Below are 26659 nucleotides of genomic sequence, written 5' to 3'. Positions count from 1 at the left end.
GGAATGTTAATTCAGAATTTTTCAAAGGTGTCTCCAGTGTCAGTAATTTATAACAATATTGTATAATAGTACAATATTATAGTTTTATTTATAACTTTCTATAAATAAAAGAATCCTCACTAGGAACATTTTAATACTTTTAGGTAATTTTTAAATGGCATGTAAGTGTTTTGAAATTGCTTTATGTGCATTATTATTATTATTATTATTATTATTATTATTTGTATTATTATTAATAGATTGATATAGATTGATGCTTAATAGTAAGTGAAACATAGTGAACACGTATAGCACATTCCATTAATTGCTGATCACTGTCATCCACCCATCAATCCATACTCAGAACCACTGAACTTTGAACCAATCCCAGGCACAAGGAAACCCTGTATGAGGTGCTAACCCATAGCGCCACACACACACACACACACACACCCAGTCACACACTACAGACGATTTAGAATGACAACAACTTCGGACTAGGGGTGGAAACTGGAGTACACGGAGGAAACCCCCGAAGAGCAGAGAGAACAAGAACGTAAGATGGAGAGCACAATGGCCAAGAATCTACTAGATGACTCTAAACCCAAACAAATCTCCTTGTGAATATTGAAAGCAAGGATTTGATGTGATATTTGGCTCCAAAAGTAAGAAAAAAGTTGAAGTTGCTCAAACTACTGTATGCATCCCAAGTACAGCAATGGAGCAAAAACTTTACACCACCAACCATCTACTGAACAGAACGTAAGCATCCAACCAGAAATATAGGATGAATCCAAAATAGTTTGCTGGTAATTTTGTATTCGTCTTGCAACTCATCTTGGGAGCTATCTGCCCTGAAGTATCTCAAGTCTAACTTTATTCAATTCAATGACAAACCCGTCCAGTCTTAAGGTATTATGAACTTCTGTGAAGCTGCTTTATTACATACTTTGTGCATTGGGCATTAGCTACAGACAACCGTCTGACAACCGTAGCCTCTAGACTATTTAAAGAGAAAAAATAAACAGATCATGACTCTGTTATAAGGGATTTTATAACGCTAATTAAAAACCAGTCAGCAGCTGCTACCGCTTCTGTGTCTGAATTAATGTATGAATCTGTCATATGTCATTGTTTTCCCTGTTTTCTCTTTTGGCCGATTGGGTGTTTTTATTAAAGGCAGTTCATCTTTCAATCATTTACTGTCAATATGGATATAGTCTGGTTAAACCTGGCCTCCACAATCTCAAATTTCAGCCTTGTGATAAAAATGAAATAGTACTCATGAAATAACAAGACACCTTTTCTTAAACTGTCCAATTACTATTAAAGGTGGGGTGCACGTTGTTTGAGAAATGAGTCAGAAAACTGAGTTGGGCCGACAAACAAAACAAACGTGTAGCCAATGAGCATAAAGGGGCATGTCTTGTCAATATGCGGTGGAGAGAGTGTTCAGTGCACATGTCTGACATTAGCAGAAAGATTGAAACATTGACGTGGCGGATAAAAACGAAAAGTGAAAAAAGGCTTACGATAAGGCAAGAAGCAGGACCCGTGTTAATATAGGGACAGCTTTCCAGCGCTGGAGAGACCTGAACGTCTTCGGTGTGAAACAGAGCTAAATCTTTCATGGTACAACACACAGTACTACAAAAACACATTTATATTACCATAGTGTTACTCATTGAGTTCATTTATTGATAAAAATATACCCTCGGCCAGCTGCCCCAGCAGGTTCCGTCTGGGTTACGTATGCATGTGTGGGGCGGAGCTATCAAAACAGGGGTGACACCCATTTGGGTTAGGGGCGTGTTTGTTTTGGTGATTTCAAATGTCAACATTGGCTTTCAAACATCGTGCACCGCACCTTTAAATTCTCTTCCTGAAATCATGGGACTATACAAGTTTGTATGTGTAATTCATTTCCAATGTATTGGCTGAGGGGGGCACGGTGGCTTAGTGGTTAGCACGTTCGCCTCACACCTCCAGGGTCGGGGTTCGATTCCCGCCTCCACCTTGTGTGTGTGGAGTTTGCATGTTCTCCCTGTGCCTCGGGGGTTTCCTCCGGGTACTCCGGTTTCCTCCCCCGGTCCAAAGACATGCATGGTAGGTTGATTGGCATCTCTGGAAAATTGTCCCTAGTGTGTGATTGCGTGAGTGAATGAGAGTGTGTGTGTGCCCTGCGATGGGTTGGCACTCCGTCCAGGGTGTATCCTGCCTTGATGCCCAATGACGCCTGAGATAGGCACAGGCTCCCCGTGACCCGAGGTAGTTCGGATAAGCGGTAGAAGATGAATGAATGAATGTATTGGCTGTAAATTCCACATCTGTCCATGACCTAGCCATGATTCTCTCAACATTTCTAGAACAGTCTGCCAGTGAAGAAATAGTATCAGCCTCCCTCAGATGCTACTCCTACAAACTGTTGGCTGAACATCTGATGCATACGGCAAAAAAAAAAAAAAAAAAACTGGAAACACTTCATCTGGGTGGATTCTATGTGATTTCCAGGAGACGTGTGTGGTGCATTGTTTTTTTTTTTTTTAACAGTCTACCTGGAAACAAAGCCGTCATGATGCTCTACTTTCCTGTGGAAGAAGAAAGCTGTTGTGTTTACTATTGTGACAATGAACGCTTATGAGAATCAGTGGATCACGCTGGATTTCCCAAATTATGAAAGTTTACTGTATTTGCACAACTTTCACGACTGCACGCCCTTAAACATTTTGAACAAAAGAATATGTGATTGGTTGATTTAAATGTCAGTCAGACATCCTTTTGTCCTGGTCCTTGAGCTGCAATGTCCTTGACCTCCAACAAAAGCTGCTATGGAGTCCAGACCTTATGCTATCAGTCTGAAGGCTACGCAAGACTACTGAACAAATAGCTGCTTCTCTAAGCATTTAACAGGAACTGTACTTTATAAGCTGCCGAATAATGAGGGTGAAAGCCGTGTTATTGAATTTTAAATAAATTTAAAGCCATGAACTAGCACAGAAAAGGCGTTATTGTAGTTAATATAGTCATTAAGCAGAAAAGGAATTTACCGCCACTGAAACTCGCACTGAATTCATTTTAAAATTCAATTACGGATTTTTGACATCATTTCCCTTTTTCCTACTTTAGACGGAGTGCGTTTCGGATAAGTCACATCAGTATTCAGTGGTCATTATGAAAAATAGTACCGTGTGTTATTCAATCAAACTGCTTCGAGAAATGAATTAAGATGGCTCATTTAAAATGAGTTTTATGCACCCATAGAACATACAGCAAAAAAAGTGGTAGCCAACAGAGATTGGAATATTGATTATGTTCAGATTAATCTTACGGTGAATGTGTATTCCTGCACTTTTAGGATTAATCCACCTTCTGGTCAATGCAACAGAACATTTGCTTTAAAGTAGTTGATGGGCACATGCAGCGAGGATCTTTTTTTAATACCATTTTCAATTACAAGAAAAAGAGAAAAGTGTGAATCAGTGAGAAATGCAGGAAGAAAGAACAAGAGCAGGGAGCATCACTCAGTGGTTACATAATTTAGGGTACTGACCAGAAAACTTACGATCTTGCAGGGCGATAAAATTTGGTCTGGGTTTAATAACAACATATTTAATGTGACACTTTTGACAGATCCAATCTACCAGAACTGCAGTAGCACCCTCCCAGGTTTGTGCTGGTTTAAGTCAGTGTGTGTGTGTGTACTTGTTCACAGCCGTATAGAAATGCACAAGCTCATACATTCTGAATTTTACAGTTACAACATTAATCAAAGGCAACATTTCTAGATGGCTGCCACAGAGAGCTAGAAAAATCCTCAATTAAGCGTAGCCCTTGGAATTAGAAGCCAAAATAATGACTGCAGGGACTGAGTTTTATTCACACACTTTCTAAGGTGGCATTTCAGCTCCCTGTGCTGACACTCGAAAGATGTGGCTGATAAAAGTAGGACAAAAAAATAAATAAAAATAACGCAAGACAGCGTCAGGAAGCTGATCATAGGAGAAACGCAAATTGAAAGTCTAAATCTGTTTTAATGCCCTTTAAAAAATGTATGAGGTTACAGACTTAACACTCAATTTCTTTCAATATCACTAGAGTTGCTACAGTACTTCAAATAATGAATGCTGAAGAAAGAGCTGAGTTACTTGTGCGCAGCGTTCTCTTATCTACCGGATCAGAAGGTACTGATGAATATTCTACTGCGATAGCGTGGGCTGTCATTTAAACGAGTATTATCATTTCTATAGTAACAACTTAGGATTGTGAACATATAATCATTATAACTTAGATAGGACCATAAAACACATACAGCAGATTAGATGAAGCTAATGCTCTGAAAATATATTTAGTATGTATATCAAGTTATAGCAAACACGTCTTTTCATCCAGGAGGTTAAATCCACTTAATAGCATCAAAGGGGCAAGAATATTTTATATATAATAACAGCGAGTGGATGTGTAATGTAAATCACAATAGCACACTTTACAATGAGAGTAAAGGAGTGATGACAAGGTAACTTATACGTGTGTGACAAAATTGTTGGTACCCTTACATTAAAAAAAACCCCACAAAAGTCAGTGAAATAACTTGAAACTGACAAAATGAATAATAAATACAAATTTACTAAAAACTGACTAATGAAAATTAGACACTGCTCTTGAATTGTGGTCCAACAGAAGCATTAAATGAACAAACTAATGAAACTGTCCGAGACAGAAATGATGGTGTCACTAGAAATGATTTAAAATAATTTGACCATAGGGACATGTATATATAACAAGTGTGTAATTAACATCACAGATGTCATCGAACTTGTAATCAGTCACAATAAGCTAAGGGCTGCGTTGGACCACAATAAGCTAAGGGCTGAGTTGGACCACAATAAGCTAAGGGCTGCGTTGGACCACAATAAGCTAAGGGCTGAGTTTGACAACAATAAGCTAACTGCTGAGTTGGACCACAATAAGCTAAGGGCTGAGTTGGACCACAATAAGCTAAGGGCTGAGTTGGACAACAATAAGCTAAGGGCTGCGTTGGACCACAATAAGCTAAGGGCTGAGTTGGACCACAATAAGCTAAGGGCTGAGTTGTCTCAGAAGATTATAGACAAGCATGTTAAAGGTAAAGGCTATAAACAGGGTTCCTACAGGTTTCTTCAAGTTAAATTCAAGTCTTTTTAAGACCTTTTTCAGACCATTTATATAAAAAATTATTACCTATTTCACGTCCCTACCAGCAAATAAAAACAAAATCCTTGAACTTGTGTTCATTTATTTTTCAAATGTGGAATGGGTAAAAGATAAGCCAAGCATGTCTTCGAACTTGTAATCAGTCACAATAAGCTAAGGGCTGAGTTGGACCACAATAAGCTAAGGGCTGAGTTGGACCACAATAAGCTAAGGGCTGCGTTGGACCACAATAAGCTAAGGGCTGAGTTTGACAACAATAAGCTAACTGCTGAGTTGGACCACAATAAGCTAAGGGCTGAGTTGGACCACAATAAGCCAAGGGCTGCGTTGGACCACAATAAGCTAAGGGCTGCGTTGGACCACAATAAGCTAAGGGCTGAGTTGGACCACAATAAGCTAAGGGCTGAGTTGGACAACAATAAGCTAAGGGCTGCGTTGGACCACAATAAGCTAAGGGCTGAGTTGGACCACAATAAGCTAAGGGCTGAGTTGGACCACAATAAGCTAAGGGCTGAGTTGTCTCAGAAGATTATAGACAAGCATGTTAAAGGTAAAGGCTATAAACAGGGTTCCTACAGGTTTCTTCAAGTTAAATTCAAGTCTTTTTAAGACCTTTTTCAGACCATTTATATAAAAAATTATTACCTATTTCACGTCCCTACCAGCAAATAAAAACAAAATCCTTGAACTTGTGTTCATTTATTTTTCAAATGTGGAATGGGTAAAAGATAAGCCAAGCAGTGTGAAAAATAAAAACATTTCAGTAGGCCACAAGAAAGTTTGCCGAACAATGTTAAGTTGTTTTTTAACATGAGCTAGCTACTTATTCCATGCTGGGAATATGGGGAACTGAGAGACCCCTGAACAATAAACATCGAAAATCAGAACTCAACAATAAATTAAATTAAATTAAGAAACACAGTTGGTGTGGACCCAAAAGCTGTGTGCACATCCACTCTATTTGCGGCCATAGCTGGAGGGTAGTGTTAATTTCGTCACCTATTTTTAATTTAGTCTTAGTCTTTTGCCAAAGGTCCTTGTTAGTTTTAGTCATATTTAGTCATTCACATTTCTTTTTTGTTAGTCTTAGTTTTAGTCGACTAAAAGTCTCGTCATTTTAGTCTAGTTTTAGTCAAAAGAAAACTCAAGGTATCTTAGTCAAGTTTTAGTCGAATAAAAGTCTTTTAATTTTAGTCTAGTTTTAGTCAAAAGATTGACTATATATATATATATATATATATATATATATATATATATATATATATATATATATAAATATATAAAATGCAAGTTATACATGGTATTGCACACACCATTATTGATGATATTTGGAGCAATATTACATGTAATTGTTAAACTTGATTCCCTTGCATAATACATTTGTTTTAAGCCTTATTATTAATTTTGATTATGATGTGATTGTGACAGATGCGTGGGAAGAGGTTTCAGGTTGGGGGTGCTGAGTTTTTTCTGTCACCACTTTTGAATAAGAAACAACATCAAGGCTATAAAACTTGTCAAAACTCCGCGAATCACAAAAGTATCAGTGAGAAGTTGAGAACACTCGTTTAAACAGTGCATACACTCGAACTTGACTGCACATCACATTTTTTACTTTATTGATACTGCTTTTAATCGTAATGCAAAGACCGGTCATCGGGTCATAAGCTGTCATGTACAATAAAAGAGCCTGTGCAGCGACAGGAAATATAATTTAACACAAAAAGCCTGACTAGACCTACAGTAGGGTGGACTTGCGCTCAGGAGTTTTTTATTTATTTTAATTATTTATTTATTTGAGCGGCGTGTGGACGAATTCTTTCTACACACTCACTATTTTATTTCTTGATAACAGACCGCTGCGAACTATAACACACCATTGCCATGAAAAACAGAGCATTGCCATGGACACACAGGATTCTAACCGTTTCTAACCATTGTTTTCTTTAGCGGAAACAATACAATTATTTTTAAATCAATAAACTCCTTTTTAAATCATCATTTTGTGTCAAATTATCGATTTATTTGGTAGGTAGCAATGTAATAAGCGGGATCCGCTTCGCGGACCTGTAACTTGAGCAACAGCGCAAAGCTGCGAACTCGTTGTGAATATTTTAAAGGCGTAACAGCTGATGAAAAAGGAGAGACAATTGTAGACGAAAATGAAGAGAGATTTTATCTTAGTTTTTATTTTATACAAAACATTTTCGTCTCATCTTTTTTCGTCAACAATAATGCATGTTAATTTAGTCTTAGTCAGCATTTTTGGACAGTGGTGCAGTCTTGTCATCGTCTCGTCTTAGTCATAAAAAAAGGTTGTTGACGAACATATTTCGTCTCGTCTCGTCTGACGAAATTAACACTACTGGAGGGTCTGCAGCGCTAGCAGCAAGCTGGCTAACATTAGCTCCTGTTGCCACTTCAGGCACATTAGCAGATAGCTGGCTAACATTAGTTGGTTGAAACACGCAGGCGATGGAAGGAGTTTGTTTTTGTCCATTGAGAGCGTTTATGTGCTTGGACGACTTGGCATGAGACTCTAATTCCTTCATTCCCATTGTACCTAGCTGAATCCTTTTTTTTGCATATGGTGCAAAACGTTGTTGTCCACTGGTTTTAACCAATGACGAAAAGAGTTTTTATCCAGCCACGCTTCATTAAATTTACATTTCCCCATAACCTCAGAATGAAATTGGTAGCTAGCTAACGTAAAAACAAACTAAAAATATAACTGCATGCGTCAGTCAACCTTTCCTGTGGAATGCTGAGATTTTCATTGATTTCTCGCGCTTCTCCTTTGCTTGTTGTGTTGTGTTGTGTTATAGTCTATGGCTGTGGTGTCGTAGCGCGTGATCTTCCTTTACTGAAGGCATCGCGTGTTCGCAGTATTTTGTACGGTGACCCGGGGCTGCGTTGCGTTCTCAATTATTGGTTCCGCCACTCTTTTATACTACATCATTTAATCAAAATAATCGTGGTTGACAAATGAAACTTTTGAGGAAAATTACAATATGGAGAAGTTACATACAGCACAATTTTTAAGACCCAGACATCAAAATTCAAGACTTTTTAAAGACTTTTTAAGGTATTATTTCCAAATTAATAAATTCAATGCTTTTAAGACTTTTTAAGACCCCGCGGGAACCCTGTATAAAACCATCTTCATGTAGCCTGATGTTCCTGTGACTACGGTTGCTCATACAGAATTATTCAGAAGTTTAAGGTCCACGGGACTGTAGCCAATCTCTCTGGACGTGGCCGCAAGAGAGACGAGTGGTAACCAAAGAGCCCAGAAAAACTTCCAAAGAGATTAGCGACAAACTCAGATCGCACCATCCGTCGCTTTTTGAGCCAAAGTGAACTTATTGGAAGACAGAGGAGAACTTCACTGTTGAAAGCAAATCCAAAAAAAGTGAGACTGGAATTTGCCAAAATGCATATTGACAAGCCACAAAGCTTCTTGGAGATTGTCCTTTGAATAGATGAGACAAAACTGGAGCTATTTGGCAAGTAACATCAGCTCTATGTTGCTAAAATGAAGCAAAAAAAAAAAAAGAACGGAGGAGGCTTGGGTTATGTTCTGCAGCTGTTTTGCTGCATCTGGCACAGGGTGTCTTGAATCTGTGCAGGGTACAATGAAATATTGACTATCAAGGCATTCTGGAGCAAAATGTGTCAGAAAGCTTTGTCTCTGGGTCTCAAAACACACACCTAAAAACACCCAAGAATGACTAAGAACAAAACATTGGACTATTCTGAAGTGACCTTTCATGAGCCCATATCTGATCCCTATTGAACATCTGTGGAAAGAGGTGCAGCATTTAGTCAGGAGAAGACACCCTACTAACCTGAGACATCTGGAGCAGTTTGCTCATGCGGAGTGGGTCGAAATACCTGTGTACCGGTTCAGAAGTCTAATTGAGAGTTACGCTTTATTTAAGTGATTGCCACAAAAGGTTGTGCAACAAAATATTAAAATAAGGATATCGTAATTTCTGTCTAGGCCAGTTTCATTAGTTTGTTTTTTCAAAAGGAATGTCTGAACACCTATGAACACATTAATATTCAGAGAAGAGTTCTGTAATTAAGAGAGCTCATTATCTCCTTAAACAAGTGCCATTTCTTACACAACATTTGGGCACTGTGATATTCCAACATTTTGATTCTAAAAAAATGAATGATTCTAAAAAAAAAGTGCCAGAAATTTTTCACACATGAGAGTGATGCGAGGAGTAACAGCATGTGCTATAACATTACATAACAGTGTTGTTGATTGTTGCATGGTGGTGAATCTTCAAGGCCTCATTAGGACTGCACATCCTGGGAAGCTGATCCTGGGAATAATGTTCTTTTCTCTTCTCGGTGAATAAACTACCCAATTCCGATTTTCTCCATTTTTCATTTATGTGTTTTATTTTAACTGGCCCACATCTGAAAATCTCAAAATTTTATTGGTCATTCACCGTTTCTGGCCAGTGTCCTGAGTCATCAGAAAGAACGGCAAAGTTACTTCATTTTCTATGTTACTACATAATCGAGAATTAATAGCTGTGACTGTGAAATCTCAGGAGGACAAACTGTAGGAAAAAAACTTTCCTTCTCCTGAAATTTCTCGCTGTTGCAAAGAAATCGCTGAGCTTTGCCAAGCTCTACGTATTGAGCTTCTTTTCTTTCATTTCTTTTTTTTTTTTCTGAGCACCGCTGTTATATAAGCATTTTATGGTTGCATGCAGGTCTGATTAGCTAGCAATACAGAATCTGTTCAGGTACAAAAATAAATAAAAGAACCGCTCCCATTTATTCACTTTATTCAGCCATCTGCTTGAGTTAAGGTTCGGGCCATGCTGTTGCATTGGTGTGGTGGTAAAGACCACCACTGATGTTAGCATCTTATGGTGAAATAAAAGTGTTTTAAACAGAGAGGCTCAAAAATGTCTTAAAACTCAGAAAGGAGAGTGAATTTTAAACTATACACCTGCCACAAGAGAGAGGTTATATTCCAAATTGCACACTTAACATTCATATGGACCAAAATGACCCAGGCAATGAAAGAGCCCATTGGAAGTTTGTGTACTGTGTTTACTGTCTGACACCATTACACAGCCTCTGCATAGATAAATGACTTTTAGAGCACCATAGGAATCTTCAGACAGAATCTTCCTAGTGCATTGTGTGTTGTGTCATATTCACTATTGCCTTTAATCAAAAAGACTAGTATTTACCAATTGATTTTACTAAAGTAAAATCATTTCGAACAGTAGAGTAGAGTAGAGTAGAGTAGGAAAAAATAAAATAGTGTACAGCAGAGAAGAGTAGAGTTGAATAGAGACAAACAGAACAGAGTAGAGTAGAATACAGCAGGGTAGAGTTGAATAGAGAAGAATGGAGTGTGATAGAGTCAAACAAAACAGAGTAGAGTAAAATAGAGTAAAACGCAGTGAAGTAGAAAGTAGAGTAGAGTAGAGTAGAGTAGAGTAGGGTAGAGAAAAATAGAGGAAAATGGAGTAAAGAAGAGTAGAGTAGAGTAGAGTAGAGAAAAATAGAGGAAAATGGAGTAAAGAAGAGTAAAGTAGTGTCAACACAAGAGCAACAGGGATGACAGACGTACTAAGACTTAACAGTTCACAAAACATTAAAGTGCACATAACTCATACTGTACCATACAATATAGAAGAAAAATGAATACACTGTACATATTAATAACCCTTCAAGGTGTATATAGACTGAGTTCTGTATAGAGTAACTATATGGAAAATATTCCAGCTTGCCTGGTTTAAAAAACTGGGACCGTGCGTGTATAAGGATGTGCTGTTACACTGTGTACAGTACAAATATGTTGCGCAACATGCAGTGTAGTAGTTTTTGTATGCAAAATTTCCATACATATCCATAATTTCCAATATCCACCTCATTGTAGAGTCGATTACAGTGGGTAAGAATGATTTCATGTACATTAATCAGTTATAGCGAACCTGCCATAGTATACTGGAGAAGCTATTTTAGGTTATTACGCAGAATAACCTAAATTGATGCGGAATAAATGTTAATAAAAAGTTGAAAAAAAACAAGCAAAGAGTGTGTCAAACGACACTTGGATTAAAGCAAAAGTGCAATAAATGTGCAAAATAATAAATCTTTTTATCCCATCACACTATTTAAGGATATTTTTAAAATGCACTAATGCAGTTTGAGAAACTTCCTTTTTCTAGCTCAAAGACAGAGCTTAGACATACCATGTCTGTAGTATGCAGATCTATAACAGATGACACCACAATGATCAGGTTCATACCAAACAATGATGAGTTTCCCAAAAGGATGGTTATTCCTGACCTATTCACCTGCTGTCACCACAATCTGGCTCTGAATGTCAACTAACCTAAATTTTTCATTGTGCATCAGGACAATCAGTGGGGCTCATACTCCTGCCAGCATCGACGGCTCAGCTATGAAAATGGTCTCTAGATTTAGATCAGCTGTCAGAGACTTTATCTCAGTCCCTAAACACCAGCAGCATCCGTTGTTTTTGAGGAGATTTTGGCCAAACACAACAACCTTGATGGTTACTGGTGGACTATAAAAGGTAATATGAGCACAAATGACTAAACAACAGCGAGAACGACGTAAAAGAAATCACATTACCACAGCTATCACACAACTCCTGAAGATCTATTTAAGTAGATTCAAGATGAGAGCCCAGGCTATAATCATGGACTCCTCTCATCCAGCTAAAGCCCTGCTGGCCCTCTCCCTTGCTGCTAACACCTCAAACACCTCTACTGCATCACCGCACACACTTCCCAGGCACAGGAACAGCCTCTTACCTCAGGCTATAATGACTCTCAACAGCAGGCTTTAACAGACGCTGGCTTTCACTACCTTGAGCAATCCAATGGCAATAAACCCCTCATTTTACATATCAAGTCTTGTCCAAAAAAAAATAGAAAAAATAAAATAAATAAATAAATATAAATATAAATAAATATATATATATACACTGACTGACTGGTGATATGGCATCATCTAGTTGCAGATGAAATATTTTGAAACTAAGAAAGTACATTTAGAATAGAAAAGTCTAGAATTATCCCATACTGTATTAATGTTGCATTGTTCAAACAAAAACAGCTCTTGGTAATGGACTCAGACCTTGCTATAAAATCAGATACATTATTTGCTCTCATGCACACAGCTATTATTAAACCCAGCATTAGAGGTAAAAGCTCTTTATTCCTCCACCTCCTACTATTATCCAATTGCTGTACAATGCTTCATTTCCACCAGAGTTTAATCAAGAACCGCACGTCAAGGTGTCACTTAGGCCAGCAAAGCCAGTTGGCATAGCAACCACCAGTGTGGAAGCGCAAAGTACTTGGCGATGTCTGGCATAACTATATATTTTCATATTTTGATATTTAAAGTAAGAACCAGATATCTGGGAGTTGCTGCACTCAAGTGTTCAGGGTGATGCAAATAGAGGTGTGATGTATACTGGGAATTAAACCTTTGTATAAACCTTAAAGTAGTTACATCAGTGACATTATACTATGCTGGTCATCACAACACATCCACTTTGCTATAAGGGCTTTCAAACTAATTTTAGAGAATGGCTATAGCACAAGAGCATTAAAAAGGACAGGCACTGATGACAGGAAGCCTGGCATGTGGCCAGTGTTCCAATTCATCCCAAACATGTTCAGTGGGGTTCAGGTCAGTGGTCTATGCTGACCAGACCACTTCTTTCACAACAACGTTGGCAAACCATGATTTTATAAGCTTTGCTTTGTGCACAGGGGCACGGTCATACTGAAAGAGATTTTGACTAGGTCCCTTAGTTCTACCGAGCGGAAACCCTAACATTACAGCACACAAAGACATTCTAAGACATTTGCACATTCAGATACAATTTTTGCATTTCTAGCTTATAACTATTTTCATCTACGATCGTGGCCTGTGATTTGGCAGCTGGATTTTTTAATAGGGTTGCAACTTTTCTAGCTATACAGATAGATCTAGCTATACAGCACATATTTATGGTTACTATGTTGTGTTTTTCCTAGCAATCTTAAGTGCTTATTATTTTATTTACTTCCTTTACAATGTGATATAACAGTTACAGGATGTAGGAAAGGTCCATATTGACTGCTACCCCTGTGGAGAGATTTGTAATAAAACAATTGGCCTATGTAATTATGTCAATTAAACCAAGGTTACCACAACAGTTAGGCTCACTGTGGATTTAGGAATTTGCCCAGAGTGCTTCCTGGATCCTGATTGTACTGTTAGGGTAAATACTGGCTAAGAAGATTTAAATGTGGCTAAAAGTCTGCTGGTGCTGTAATCAAAGTATCACATTTTTGGCAACGTATTTAAAACTGGCATATATTAATATTGACGTCATGTGACAATTCAAAATGACATCATGTTTCAGAGCCTCTTATTAGTGGATTAGTGATTTGCATATCTGCAGGCTGACATTTAAGCAGGCCTATATAAATGCCAATTATATTAGCCTGAGCTAAGAGAAAGTGACGGTCGGAGGAATAGAGCCTCATTTGGGGTTTTGGCTCATCTAGAAGCAGATCAGATTCACTTTTGAAACTGTTATCCCACCATAACATTACACAAATTCTTTAAGCAGTTCCACACAAAGCATATTTCCCTAAGCTTCATGTCACCCCAGGTGATCTTCTACTTGGTTACCCTGTTGAACTGTTCCACACATAACAGCTTAAGGTTAATTAATGCCAAATAGAGAACAAAAATGAGAGAGAAAGAGGGAGGGTTGAGTGAAAGATTGATCAGGGAGCCTGTCATGCAGCTATAATTACGAACTCACTGGAGATCCTTATAAAATTTCAGGGGACAAACTTTTAATTGCAATTTCTTATTTTGGCCTGATTAATCCTGACTCATCTGCCTTTAATTACCCCCCACATTCAAACTCATATCTTTCAATCAATCAGGTATCTAATAACTATATGTCTCAAACATGTTAAACTAATCAAGACATCCTTTTAAAAAAGACAGAGTTTTAAAAGCATAAGAAAATGAAGCACTGACTTGAATTAAAATGTATATATTATATAATTTCTTCATCTATAATTAAGATGTGACGTCTAAAGCACACATACAACGTACGAACTAAAAAATAAATAGTGTGGAGTAATGCAAAAAAGACAAATCAATCTCATTTGATGTGTCAAATGACAATCTCTCCAGCAAAGCTCAAAAACATCTTAGCTTTATAGCTTGATTTTCATCTCATCAAGAAGTGATAAGAGCTCTAATCCTGTCTCTCCACACGGAGATGAATTTGCACTTTACTTTGGGTGGGTTGTAATCCCAAGAATATAATAAGATTAGACTCTAATTTGATGTTCTCTCTGTAGAAATTGAGTGTGAGGGGAAAAAAGCATTAGGAAAGGTTTTACTAGGCCAGTCTTCTTCCAGAACACGTACCGTTCACCAATACAAGGAAAGGTAACACAAAGAAGTCCTGTCGAGACTGGCAGATGTCAGTAAAAAAATAAATGCAATGTTTCAAGATGTTTTACATGTTTACAACCACTTCTCTCATATAAAAAAAAAGTGAAAATTGTTATATGCACGGCATACTGAAAAAAACGTATGAAATAATATATCTTGTACATCTTTCATAGCTTTACATGTTAGAGTAACACGCTGAGGATTTTTCCCTCCCACACAGGTTTATAAGCTAAACTTTAAAAAGTTGTAGTGCCAAAAGAAAAATCTAATCTAAAACCCGATGCTGATTTTTTCAAAAGAAAACATGAATACATCATTTAGTATGAATTCATAAGCACATTAAAAATATCACAAAAGCAATTCCAATGTTCAGTAATCTGCACAAAGGAACAACCTAGGAAATCCTAGCTGGAAAAGTATGTTGTTTATATCACCATGGTAACCATAATAAAGCAGTTGGGTGTTTAAATAGTATGTGATTTTGTCCTGTCAGTGGGGTACCACCATGCCCAGAGCACCATAGCAAGGGTAACAAAAGCCTAAACTTAAAAGCACCAATCACACATGGCTGGTGGATGCCAATTATCCATGGTGGGCCCAGAATAAATAAACTTGCTGACAAGAGATTGAGGGAAAATGAAGAACATGCCATTGTAAAGTCCAACTGAGAACTAACGCTGTGTCACACTGACAAAAGCCCTCTTCTTACTAAAGCTGCCTTAAAGTGACATTATGCACCACAGCATCTGTGCAAAATTGCACACTGAATAGGCCTGATAGTATGTTTCCTTTTGGCCTGAATTTCAGACCTGTGTGTTGGGACACATTGTCCTGACCCAAGTGCAGGGACAGATCCTCCTTACCTGAGTACTAGGATGGGTGACTTCACCTGAGTGCTGAGACAGGTTCTCCTGATCTGAATGTTGGACAGCTCTTACAGTTGATAGGGCCGGGAAGAATCACCCATCCCCAAGAGTTGGGAAACATCCTCACACCCAGAGTACTCAAGAGCTAAATGTTTAAACCCATTCTCCAGGCCCAAGTCTTGGGACATGTCCCCCAGACCCGAGTGTTGGGACAGGTCCCGCAGACCCGAGTGTTGGGACAGGTCCCGCAGACCCGAGTGTTGGGACAGGTCCCGCAGACCCGAGTGTAGGGAGAGGTCCCGCAGACCCGAGTGTTGGGACAGGTCCCGCAGACCCGAGTGTTGGAACAGGTCCCGCAGACCCGAGTGTTGGGACAGGTCCCGAAGACCCGAGTGTTGGGAGAGGTCCCATAGACCCGAGTGTTGGGAGAGGTCCCGTAGACCCGAGTGTTGGGAGAGGTCCCATAGACCCGAGTGTTGGGAGAGGTCCCGCAGACCTGAGTGTTGGGACAGGCCCCGCAGACCTGAGTGTTGGGACAGGCCCCGCAGACCCGAGTGTTGGGACAGGCCCCGAAGACCCGAGTGTTGGGACAGGTCCCGAAGACCCGAGTGTTGGGAGAGGTCCTGTAGACCCGAGTGTTGGGAGAGGTCCCGTAGACCCGAGAGTTGGGGCAGGTCCAGCAGAACTAAATGCTGGAACAGGTCCCGCAGACCCAAGTGTTGAGACCGGTCCCGCAGAACTAAATGTTGGGACAGGTCCCGCACAACTAAATGCTGGAACAGGTCCCACAGAACTAAATGCTGGAACAGGCCCAACAGTATGCTTTATTTGGATACCTCATGCATGCACTGCACGTTTTGCACTCGTTAACCATACCCATGGCTTAAGCATTATCTTCCACTGGTATGTACTTTGTGAATAATAAATACTGTAGAACAGGTTACATGGTTACAATTACATGCAGGTTGCAATTGTCCAACTCCACCTGTTCTTTCCAGCATATAACACATCTGCCATGTGATCAGTCCCAACTGTTCTAGACTGTTCTAGTATGATGCATTGTGAAGACGATGTGCTTAGAAATGAATTCACAAAAAGGTGAAACCCCAGATGGAAAACAGTTAACACACTCTAAAGGTAGTCTAATTTTCAACCGTCAAACTTGTGATGCTGCTCACACACACAAGCACACTTTAGCCTAATTAAAAATTGATCCGCTTAGCTTGATGTCTATTCTCTTATCTGTATGCTCTCTGCTCTCCAGCTTTCTTAATCTGACATTTTCTTAAAAGACTGCTCAATGCTCAGGCTCCAACAAAGGAAATGTAGACAGATTAGCTTAGATCAAAGGTGGCAGAGACATGATATCTCCCACACACACATGCACACATTCAGGATTAGTAAGACATAGTGATAAATGCATGTTGCATCCCTACATGTGGATTATCAGTAGATACTGATAAATACACAAACATGAACACATCAAGTGCCTTTTCCAAAAAAAATGTATGCATAGTCATGTACGCAATGAACAGATTAGTAAAGAGATTAACTAACTTACAAACGTAAACAGTAAAGTAAATACAGCAGTCATGGTGATAAATGCTACGTAGCTTCATTTACTAAAATCTATAGTGAATGTATTTTTGTTGTTAAAATTTTCCCAATAATAGATGATTGAATGAAAGAAAAATATTTATGTATAACATATATAACATGATGTTTCTGAACGGATTTGAAGATTTGAAAAGTGCTTTATCACGGGTATTGGGACAGATTTGACAGGAAATTTATACACAATCATATGCCAAATCGTACATGTCAAACATCATCATGTCCCAACTTCGGGCAGAAAAGACGTCCAGATACACAGTGGCAGAAAATGAGTAATAATGGGGAAAAGTGAGTAAAAAGATTGAAAGTGAGAGAGTTGCATTTCCCTTGGCAAGCAGTTAATGCTTTTATTTGTAGTTAGTTTGAATGTTCCATGATATATAATGGAACATTCATATAATGAATGTTCATATATTATATAATTCCTATAATGGAATTATTTATGGAATTTATATCTTTCCCCAGTTCTGAAGTGAACGTATAATAGCTTGCTAGTGACTAACCGTTTTGTATTTCAAACTTCATTAAACACATTAATTTTTGAATTTTTAAAAATGAAACAAGAAACAATTCTAATCAATGAATCAAGTCATGACATTTGATTTATACTCTCTGGTTCTTATGCATTTTTATGTGTTCAGATTGAACAAAAACACTGACAGGTGCAAAACTGAAATAAAATGCACCACAAACATTGCTATACATCTACATGGGGAAGTGTAAATAGGTAAAAATGGAAAATTCCAATAGGTCATGCTAATATTCCCTCAGATATGAAGCCAAAGGATATTTTATTTGCAAGGACATAGCACTCCTGGATTCAGAAACCGGAATGAATACACAAACGCAGCCCTCTTACTGTTTTGCTTTCCCGCCGCCGTTCCACCGGTTTCCATTTACCTTGATGTTTTGACTTATATACGCTTGTTTTGTCTGAACCTTTGGCTTCTCATAAATGTTACAAGGGCATAGCAATATATTCATTTAAATATGTCTGAACTCAGTAATATAGGATCAGACCTAAATTAGACTGTCTAAATCTGTTCTAAATCATATCACAGCAGTATTGAATTGAAGTATATCGAATCATTTGTGTCCATGTGTGTTGTTTTGTATCCTACAGTCTTAAAGAGCAAGACTCACACACATATTTCTTATTGTTATAGCGCTAACACAGTATGGATTGGGTCAATTATTTTTGCCATACATAGATCACAGATCTACATATATCTGGTAATAAAGTTATAAAAATACACACACTGGAAGGGAGCAGATGTGAAAGTTTTGTTGTATATACTGTAGTTATAGTGTTAATAGTTGTTAATGGGCTAGATCGAGTTCACTGGTGGTGTTCAGTAATCATTAGGGTCCAAATAATGAAAGTTGTTTATGAAAGTGACAAGGTACAAAAATATCAGTAATAGGTAGCTTGTAATAGGATTTTTCTGTGAGAGAGTGTGACATGTATACAGTATGTAAGAGCACACAAGCTGGACCTTTTCAGAATCTTTTCATATTTTTTCAAACTATTTTCTGCATATATTTTGCCCCTTTCCTACCTATTTGGAAGTAAATTCTGGCTTATGTAGATTCTATTTGTAAGTCAGGGACAATAAATAAAAATAAATAAATAATAAAATTAATTAAATAAATAAATAAATAGATAAATAAATAGATAGATAAATAAATAAATAAATAAATAAATAAATAAATAATTCATGTCATATTGTGTATGGTTGCGTGACCAAAAAAATTGGAATTTGAAAAAGGTTAGTTCCGAGATACAACATTCTCTCACCAGCATCTCTATTTTCCTCTTTCTATCCAAATTAATAAGACTGGAAGCAAAATCCTGAAAGGAATCCTGAAAGATCCTGTAAAATCCTGAAGGATCCTGGAAAGAAGATTCTCTCGCAAATGTACTAATCCTTACAAAGCACAGAAATGGGAAATCAATAAATCTTCACCAGACCTATAATGACATTATATAATGTTTTTCTTTGTTAAATAATAAGTTGTATAATAATCTGTTTATAAATTGTACAAGACTATGCAGAGAATTCATTCATTCCTTCATTCATTTTCTACTGCTTATCCGAACAACCTCGGGTCACGAGGAGCCTCAGGCGTCATCGGGCATCAAGGCAGGATACACCCTGGACGGAGTGCCAACCCATCGCAAGGCACACACACACACTCATTCACTCACGCAATCACACACTACAGACAATTTTCCAGAGATGCCAATCAACCTACCATGCATGTCTTTGGACCGGTGGAGGAAACCGGAGTACCCGGAGGAAACCCCCGAGGCACGGGGAGAATTGCACAGAAAATTACTCTACACCTTCTGATTTGAGAACACAACTGCACTGTGGTATAAATCTTTTTAATCCAAGGTGTTGTATTTTGAAATGGGCCATAATTATTACAGATGTTCTTTAGCAACATTATCTAACTGATATAAGTATAATAGATCCTGTAACAATAATTGCAAAGGCTACTGCCCTTCTACACAAAATCCTGCTTATGTAACTACTGAGCTATGAAGCAGTTCACACCGAGAGATAAAACTGCAGCTTAGTAAAGAATGAGTCTCCAGTAGAAATGTGACAGCAGCTGGGTTTTGCCCCAGTGACAAGTTTTCGTCTTGGCCTGGTGACAGGTTCGCTGTAGCGATGGTTACCTGGCGACAAGTGAGTGCTCACCAGGGATTCGTGAAACTAATTTATCACTGACATATAGCACATGGAACAGCAGATGCCTTAACACACACACACACACACACACACACACACACACACACACACACACCCTGACAAGGAGCAGTTAAATGTATGTCTGTCTTTATGTGCGTGTGTGTGTGTGTGTGTGTCAGAGTGTGACACGCAGGTATCACAAAGACAGCACATCACATCACATCATTCTCACTCTCCGCTAATAAGAGATATTGATTATGAAGCAGAAAATAAAGGAAAGAAAGAAAAAGCGGTGACAACGAGGGCGTAAGAATTTACACTCCCTGCTCATCCCTGTCTTTCACCTGAGCCCGAGTCTGGCTTCGCTCTTTCACTTTCCTTCAAGTTGCCCTCTGTTTATTTTAATGCAGATCTCTGCTGGATCTACACACCCTGTCTGCCCCGGTGTGTGTAACAGAAACAGACTTACGAGCCTTATTAAGAATATTACTGATGTCCTGTCAACCTGGAGCCTTAAATACACTGACCTCTCGAACCTAAGAACTGTAGGTGTGCGTGTATCTAAGCATCAATGTGTATGTGTATGGGGAAAAGTAAAAATGCCCGCCAAAGCTTTTGAGCCAACATCGAACAAACCTGTCATGTTTTTTTTCCCTTGGCATTTAAGTGTCCTATTTTCCAGTACATCATTTTGTGTGCGTGTATGTGTGTGTGTGTGTGTCTTTACTGTTTGGAGGACAGCAATTCTGTCCTCAAATTTTGGTCAAAGGATGTAAGAACACAGAGAAAGCAGAAATCCAAATGTCACAAGTTATTAGATTCATTCAGAAAAATAATGTTTTTACTCAAGCTTCAGGGACTTGAAGGTCGCAGTCTGATTGGCTGTCTGCACTAGCAAACAGGATATTTGGGCTTTTTTTTGGCTTTGAGGACAAACTTTAGCACATATAGTCTAATCACATTATAACGTATTGCTCAATTCTGATGTCAAGCTATCGATAAATACAGTATATAAGATTTTAGTCCTCCCATCTAACATCACCAGCGGCCATCAATGTAAAAAGCTTTCATATGAAAGAAAACAAAAATGCCCAGACCGTCATCAACAAAATCTTAGTATCCTTTCTGTGATTTTGGAAATGAAGACAGCATAAAATAAAGATCGCTTTATCTGCTCTGTCTGGACATTTATGGGTATAAAAAAAAAAAGAGGAACATGTAAAGGACTGATTGAAATTTTGGCGCAGAAAGGAAGCAAATAATAAAAGTCAATCAAGTGTGAACACAAGCATCCAGATTTATTTAATAGACACACTTTTGTCTCCATCATTCCACACATAAAGAACACAAGGGATTTATTCTTCAACTTTGAAAGGTTACAAAAGACACACACACACACACACACAATGACTGAAAGTCTGTTTCCATTCCTAATCAAATATGAGCAGTGGGACTTTTACAGGGATACACATAAAAACAAAGAGCCGGTGCTGATCAGGTCATTAAGCTGAGTAAACAACACATTAATGATTCATTAAAGCCAGTGGTGTTTATAATTAAAGTCAAATTGAAATAGACAGATCCAGCATCATTGTTTCTCTCAGACACAACACACTCAGACAGAGGACACTCAGGTGACCTCCAGAATTACTGACACTCTAGGAAAATTCAATTCTTTCCTTCCTGTCCTTCCTTTCCCTGTCCCTTTCTCATGCCTTTCCTTTCCTTCCTTCCCTTTATCTCTTTTTCTTTCCCTCCTTCCCCTAATCTCTTTTACTTTCCCTCTTTCCCCCACCTCTTTTTTCCTTTCTTCCCTTCATCTCCTTTTTTTCCTTCCTACCGTTCAACTCTTTTTTTCTTTCCCTCCTTCACCTCATCTCTTTTTCTTTCCATCCTTCCCTTCATCTCTTTTTTCCTTCTTTTCTTCATCTTTTTTCCCTTCTTCCCTTCATCTCCTTTTTTCCCTTCTTCCCTTCATCTCTTTTTCCCCCTCCTTCCCTTCATCTCCTTTTCTTTCCCACTGTCCCCTAATCTCTTTTTCTTTCCCTCCTTCCCCTCATCTCTTTTTCTTTCCCTCCTTCCCCTCATCTCTTTTTCCCCACCCTCCTTTCATCTCTTTTTTACCCACCTTCCCTTCATCTCTTTTTCTTTCCCTCCTTCCCTTCATCTCTTTTTCTTTCCCTCCTTCCTTCCATTGATCTTGTTATTTTTCTTTCTTTCCTTCCCTTCATCTCTTTTTTTGTTCCTTCCTTCTTTCTTTCTACCTTCCGAGCTAAAACACATAAGGCTCACAGCTCATAATCTTCCAATCAGTAGTCCAACATCTTATGCACAGAGCTTCCACTTCCCTTTTTTTTTTTTTTTTAACAGTTTTAGCAAAAATATAATGAAATATTTAGACATTTTAATATAGATAATTTAAGAACTGAATATGGTGGAATATGGAGTTTGCTATTCTGAAAAACTTTTAAAGGAGGCCAGTTCTCAGCATGTGAGCATTGCAAACAATCTTTTCCTAAAAAAAATTACAAGTTGCAATAATCATATCAAATGTAAACCAGAAACAGAGAAATCTTTATATCTGGGATTGCCACAAATTTAAAAAAAACAAACAACCTCACTTTCTGCAGAGTACAAGAGAAATACACTGCCTGTACTCTATATACTGCAAGATGCAGTTTTTTTCATCATCATAAAGAACTGATCAGCCATGAAGAAAAAAAAATAAATACAAAAATGGTTTGGAATAATTCCAGAACAAATATTTATGGATAGATAAATTGATTTAAATGGATAACCGGCCGTATCTGTCTCTTTTATGATCAGGTCTACCGTACGATTAAAAAAGTGGGATCTGGCAACCACTAGGAATTTGTAAAGCGTAAACAGAAGAGTAATAGCACCTAGAGATGGGAGGCCAGGGTTGATTTCCTTCAATCCCAATCTATAAATTCATGCAGCATATTAATGACAGTCTTTATGTAGTTTAGTATTTTCTGTTGCTTTATTTTCTTCTGAAAAGCATTCTTTAAAGCTATAAACAGGGTCGTCCAGACGAGGCTTAAAGAATCCGAGCTCCTACTAGACTAATGTGTTAATGTGTTTCTGGCCTAGCAGCACAGAAAATGGCTCTGGGAGCAATTTGGCTCAGGCCACTGCTCCCAGTTTGGCTTTAAACCTTGGCGTATTTGAGAATAAAATTCTTTGTAAAAGACCTAATGCTATGGCTCAGCTCCTTTGAGAACGTCTGAAAAGGTTACTGCATGCACACACAACCGTTAACCTGGTTCCTGTGACATTAAGGTCGGATGCTCGGGATTCATTCGACACAAGACTCTGTAATTGTCATGAGGTATGCGAATAAGCATGCAGGTCTACGCATATTTTAATGCGTCCGTATAAAGATAGTCGCATGTGCCTAAAATGTGCGTGTACACACACAGTTCAGCACAACTGCAGTTAGATTGGTAGTTGACTGGATTACATTTCCCAGAGGCACCTCTGATCTTTTCAAACAGGGCCATTATACGCTTCAGCGCATGTGCATACAAATAAAAACCCACACACATCCTTATACACAAATATTCACACACACTCAACAATACACAGACCTTCAGTAATTTATTATTTGTACCCCTTTGATCCTATTACCCACCTCTGGCTGAAACAGAACATTATGGACCAAATGAGCTTTCTCCCCAAACACTGCCAGAAACAAAGGATGCAACCGTAATTAATGACCACGGCTGGCTCCTTTTATTAACGAGGCTTCGCTGGGATGGAACATTCAAATGAAAATTTATGACTGTATCCTTTAATGAAGCCTTGCAATATTTATCACTTATTTACTCTAAAAAGTTAGAAGCACACGGGTATTCAGTGAACAGCTAAATTACTGATGAAAGGACAGGTCACTTCATATGAGTGGAAATCAGTGGGTTTACGGTTATGGGAATATTAGTCTGGAGATAGAACGTGATGGTGGTATTTGCAAGGTTAGCAGTACAAATAATAATAATAGTGAGAAGAAAAAAAAGAAAACTAAGTACTAGTAGTAGTAGAAGGGGAAGAAGATGAAAGCTAAGTAGTAGAAGAAGAAGTAGTAGTAGCAGCAGAAGAATAAGAACTAGAAGCAAAAGAAGAAGAAATAGTAGAAGATCAAAACTAAGTAGTAGAAGAAGAAGAAGAGGAAGAAGAAGAAGAAGAAGAAAACTAAGTAGTAGTAGTAGAAGAAGAAGTAGTAGTAGAAAAAGAAGAAGAAAAAAAGAAGAAGAAGAATTAGTAGTAGTAGACGAAGAAGACGAAGAAGAAGAACAAGAACAATAAGAAGAAAAAGAAGAATAATTAGTAGTAGTAGACGAAGACGAAGAAGACGAAGAAGACAACGAAGAAGACGACGAAGACGAAGAAGAAGAAGAATTAGTAGTAGAAGAAGAAGAAGAACAAGATGAAGATGAAGAAGAAAAAGTAGTAGTAGTAGTAGAAGAAGAAGATGAAGAAGAAAAAGTAGTAGTAGTAGTAGTAGAAGAAGAAGAATTAGTAGTAGTAGTAGTAGAAGAAGAAGAAGAATTAGTAGTAGAAGAAGAAGAAGAATTAGTAGTAGTAGTAGTAGTAGTAGTGCTCCATTATCCATAATGAACATATAAAAGTTCTAGTGTGAATTTTCAACATCAAAATTATTTATTGTTCAGCAAGTGTTTCTAAGAGATGCAATAACTGAAAAAATGCTGTTTGTACAAGTATTCAACCCGCAGGATCCAGATGAAAGATACTGCTGTAAAGAGGACGCGACTGAATTATAATTGGCCTTGACATGTAAAATATTAAAACAGCTTCCATTACTGAACAAAAACCCCTAGGATGAACTGCATTCGACAGATTTCCAAAGCGCTACGTTTGGTGTTTGGTGCAAACATAACACAGGTCAATGCCTCAACGAACACCATCCCTACAGTGTAATGCGGTGGTGGCAGCATCATGCTTCAGGGACGCTTTTCATCCTCTGAAGGTTCTTTTCCAATTTAAATTGAGAACGGATGGAGAAAAATACAGGATGATGTTAAAATAGAAGCTGCTTTTATATATATATATATATATATATATATATATATATATATATATATATATATATATATATATATATATATATATATATGAAATTAAGCTTGGGTCACTTTTTTCTGCAGAACAAGGTAGGAGGTGAAAAACTAAATGTAGGAGGTGATGCGAGTTCAGCTGCACTGAATATATTCTGCGATTCCCTTGAACGTGTTCACACTTCATACTCGGGTTCACACTTATTGCATGTTTGTTTAAACAGATGACGACATCAACACTTTCCACAACACGAGTGTAGCACATGGGTCAGGGGAACGTTGTGGGACACAGATGCCCTGCTGTGTATAATAGCACAAAATAATAAATAATAAATAAATAAATATGTTGAGTTCCGTTATGGGCTCTATGCATGTTTATGATGACGTAAGATGAACGCAAATGCACCAGGGTTCAATAGAACCGAGTGAGTCTGAATGCGCCGTGGGGGATGCCGGGAACAAACACGCTCGGAAAACCACATAAAAGACCAGATTTGAATCCTATTGAGAATCTGTGGGACTGTCTGGAAATTGTAGGCAACAAAACAACATCCAACCAACCCTGATGGCCCTGAAGCAGCTCTGCCAGGAAGACGGTGTGAGACAAAAGGTGCTTCTACCACATGCTAGGGGCTGAATACTTCTACAAGCAGCATTTTCAGAAATTTTGACTTTAAACATATAGTGATTTGTAATAAAAAATACTGTCTGGAACAATCTGTATAAGTGTCCATTATAATCTAGGAGGGTAAAACTCTTTGCAAAAGACTTGTATTATAATATCATCTATTGACATCAGATAAAACATCTTATCATTTTTTTATGAATATGAGCATTATGAGCATCAGATAGATGATTTCATTTCTAGCATTTAGCAGACCCAGTCATCCAGAGTGACTTACATTTTTTATTTTAATTTATAGAACTGAGCAATTGAGGGTTAAGGGCCTTGCTCAGGGGCCCGGCAGTGGCAGCTTGGTGAACCTTGGAGTCAAACTCGTGACCTTCTGATCAGTAGTCCAACACCTTAACCACTATGCTACCAAATCCCCCCTACCACAATACTTCTATGTTATTTTCATAAACTACTAAAGAACCTTCTTTCGAGTATGACATTATTTCGAAATGTATTATAATAATCCCTGAAAAATACCTATCAACTATCCAGTTGTGACGGGTAGTGTGGAAAAGAGGTGAAGAGGCGAGTGCAGGCGGGTTGGAGTGGGTGGAGAAAAGTGTTAGGAGTGTTGGGTGACAGAAGAGTGCCAGCAAGAATCAAAGGAAAGGTGTAGAAGACAGTAGTGAGACCAGCTCTGCTGTATGGGTTAGAGACTGTAGTAGTGAGGAAAAGACACGAGGCAGAGATGGAGGTAGCAGAGATGAGGATGTTGAGGTTCTCTCTTTAGGAGTGACGAGGATGGACAGGATTAGGAACGAGCACATCAGAGGGACAGATCAGGTTGGGTGTTTTGGGGACAAGGACAGAGAGGCCAGATTGAGATGGTTTGGACATGTACAGAGGAGGGAGACGGTTATATTGGTAGAAGGATGTTGAGGATGGAGCTGCCAGGTAAGAGGTAAAGAGGAAGGCCAAAGAGGAGATATATGGATGTGTTGAAAGAGGACATGAAGGTAATTGGTGCAAGAGTAGAGGATGCTGAGGAGAGAGATAGGTGGAAACAGATGATTCGCTGTGGCGACCCCTAACGGGAAAAGCCGAAAGAAGAAG

At 38.4% G+C, this 26659-nt stretch overlaps 1 protein-coding gene across 1 annotated transcript in view; it reads right to left on the bottom strand.

The window, feature by feature from the left end:
* The window catches only part of si:dkey-12j5.1 (uncharacterized), a 65186-nt gene that overhangs the window by 14947 nt on the left and 23580 nt on the right, over positions 1 to 26659 (bottom strand). The gene's annotated exons all lie outside the window — the stretch shown is intronic.

The sequence above is a fragment of the Tachysurus vachellii genome, chromosome 25 (genome assembly GCF_030014155.1).
Source record: "Tachysurus vachellii isolate PV-2020 chromosome 25, HZAU_Pvac_v1, whole genome shotgun sequence".
Taxonomy (NCBI): Eukaryota; Metazoa; Chordata; class Actinopteri; order Siluriformes; family Bagridae; genus Tachysurus; species Tachysurus vachellii.
Note: the sequence above shows the minus strand (reverse complement) of the source record. Positions and strands in the feature narration are given on the sequence as shown.